Here is a 2,982-nt window from a genome sequence, read left to right as displayed (position 1 = left end):
AATGCCTGAGAGGGCAATACCAATGCCAATAAGGGAATTGAGTGTGTCGCTGTAGAGAGGAACTATGACCAGGAAAAGGGAACATAGACAATATACGATAGGGAAGAAGAGGTTAAGCTGCAGAGACAAAAAAAAAAATGCAACATTTATTAAAAGATGCAGTAAATATTCTCTTGTCAGGCTTTGCAGATGAAAATTAGACAAGTCAATAAGAAAAGTAGAAATATTGACCATATGACTACTCTGTACTGACTGACTGCCTACAGTCAGTACAATTTGCTAGCTTCTGTATATGCTGCTGATAGCCTCTTATCTTGTACACACCTGACTATCTGACCATTTGGTTTTTTTCTGGCCTACACAGGCTCAGTTCATTTCCACATTAGTAAGAGATCAGTCTTTGAAAGCAGTACTTTAAAACTGAGCAGCCATGGCTAGTTTTCTCTCTACCTCCAACTGCACATTTTAAGTTAAGGAATGAGCATTCTCAGGAGTCCAGGAGCTGACAGCTGAATACTAGTTGAAACTCTTGAGAGTTTACTGGCATAAATATTTCTTTTTCATTGCAGAGTTTAAAAACATAAGTTGATGAAAACCAACTGCTATGTTTCAGAAAAGGAAAAAGTGTATGCGGAGTTGTGACCTTGACTATGCTGGCAAACGTTGGTAGGAATTAAACAGTCATCATCTATAATCTGGCTGTAATCCTTGCTTTAGCAGAGTCAATAGCAAAACTGCCACTAAGGCAAGATTTTATCTTCCACATATTCTGGGGGAAAGTTTGGAAATGAACGTGCTTCAGGGAAATTTGGTCTGCTCTGGAAGACTGGAAGGTTTTCTAGCAGTAGGTGCTTAAGATATTTTACTCATTTGCTTGACCCATGTTTTTTATAATCAGGATGTTACGCTTAAATGGGAAAAGAAAATGTTAAAAATGGTGCAGAAGCTTAGGAAGAGTGAGTGACAAGGAAGAAATATTTTGAGAGGGTATTGATTTGGATTTCTCATAATTTATACTACTACTACTACTACTACTGCTGAGAGAGCTAACCTCTCTGGAGCCCCCATCACTAGCTCTACTGAGGTCCGCTGTGAACAACACAAAAGGCTAAGAAGCCCAGGCATTTATCTATTCCTTATTTATTTTGAAATAAAAGTAGGTATAAGGTTGAATGAGAGGAAAAAGCAACAGTAAATATCATTTCAACCTCACAGCAAAAGTACCAGCACAGATGTTCTCGTGGAAACTCAGATGGGTTTTGCTCCTGCACTTCTTAACTTGTACATTGAAAGGATTCCTATGGCTGATAAAGGGTCTATAACTGAACTGGTAATGTCATGTCTGCGGTCTTAAGGATCACGTAAGCCCATGCATTAGCTGGCCTTTAGGGCTTGTTTCCTCTCTTAGTTACTTACTTTAATGGGCCGTGGTCTGTGCGGCTGAGTATACCTCAAATATATCAGTCCTGCAATAGACAGACCCACAAAGAGCCAGTAGTTGAAGCAGTAGTAATTAATGAGGAGGAAAACATCTTCCACAAGCAGATAAAGCAAAGTCATTAAGCCCTAGAGATAATAAAAATAAAGAGTTTTTAATGTGAAAATAAAGACAAGGCTTATACAATAAAGAGGGAGCAAAGTTATAAACGGCTCATTGCCATTATATTTGCCTGCAGTGAGGAGATCAGGTCCCTGCAAGAAGGATGGACTTAAAACTCTGAGAAACCTGGAGGTACGCTGTGTGAAGCGTGCTGGTTTCTCTTCCTTAAACACAGAAAATCAGCCTACGTCAGGGTCTGAGAGATGCTCCTGCTGGGGGAAACTGTAGGCAAACCTTGATACTGGCTTGGGAAATTAGAATCTCGAAAAACTGATCAGTATCAAAATGAAAATGGCAGCTACTTTAAAAAAAGATTTAAAAAAAAAATTCTCAGCCCACGTCAAGTCAATGAAATAACAGAAGAAGATACTTTGGCTTTGATGTATTCTGGCAAAATGCTTTCCCTGGCAAAAGCACCTTCTACAAGTAGTTAGAAGTAGGATTGATAGAATACATGAGAGGACTTTACTAGAGCAGATTTATTGGATATGTTCTTTATATGCACCTTCTAGTATAGTGGCCCTCTTACATGAAGTCAAAGTTCCAAACAAAGCAAAAACCTTCAGCGTGGAAATATTTCAGCTGTTTTGCTAACAAGTATGCTACCTGAGATTCTCCTGCAGTGTCATCCATGCAGCAACTTTTGGTTCTTCTGTGCAACTTACCACAGCCACTGCATCACTTGTGAGGAGAGCTGGCATGTCCAACACTACGTAGTACGCTATGTTAGTCAGCAAGTAAATAATAGTCACAATAGGCATTGAAATTGCGATAGAAAGAGGTAGGTTCCTGCAAAAGGAAAATGGCAACCTTATTTCATGTTCGTTGAATAAGGAATGTTTCAACAGAAGATTGTTCCCACACTCAAGCCTTTGTGAATGGATACCTCCATAAATCTTTGTTAAGAAATAGGGAATTTTAGAGAGGTAGATGGACCCACACTTTTCCCTGCTTTCAACAGGGATTTGTTCTCCTCCTTTAAAAATTCTGGCCTAAACTGGGTTGCTTAAAATATATATAAGCAGACAAGTGATTTATTAGTGTGTTACAGTTGGTGAGAGAGGACAATAATCAGGAAGAGTTTCCATACTTACTACCTCCTTGGCAAAGAAGTTGTTTTTTGCAGTAGAAAATAGTTTGACTAATTGGGTCAGAGAGAGGGAGTGAGATTCTGTGAGGGGAGCAGCCCTGCACCCCCCAGGCCGGTGCCGCAGGAGGGGCAGGAGGGGCTCCAGGTGCCGGAGCAGAGATTCCCCTCAGCCCCTGGGGCAGCCCATGGTGGGGCAGGCTGTGCCCCTGCAGGCCAGGGAGGCCCACGGGGGAGCAGATCCCCACCTGCAGCCCGGGGAGGACCCCACGCCGGAGCAGGGGGGTGCCCGAAG

General features: G+C 41.6%; 1 pseudogene; it reads right to left on the bottom strand.

The window, feature by feature from the left end:
* Positions 1 to 2,982, bottom strand: part of LOC104125803 — a 28,185-nt pseudogene that overhangs the window by 14,824 nt on the left and 10,379 nt on the right.

The sequence above is a fragment of the Egretta garzetta genome, unplaced genomic scaffold (assembly GCF_000687185.1).
Source record: "Egretta garzetta isolate BGI_Z169 unplaced genomic scaffold, ASM68718v1 scaffold154, whole genome shotgun sequence".
NCBI classification, from domain to species: Eukaryota; Metazoa; Chordata; class Aves; order Pelecaniformes; family Ardeidae; genus Egretta; species Egretta garzetta.
Note: the sequence above shows the minus strand (reverse complement) of the source record. Positions and strands in the feature narration are given on the sequence as shown.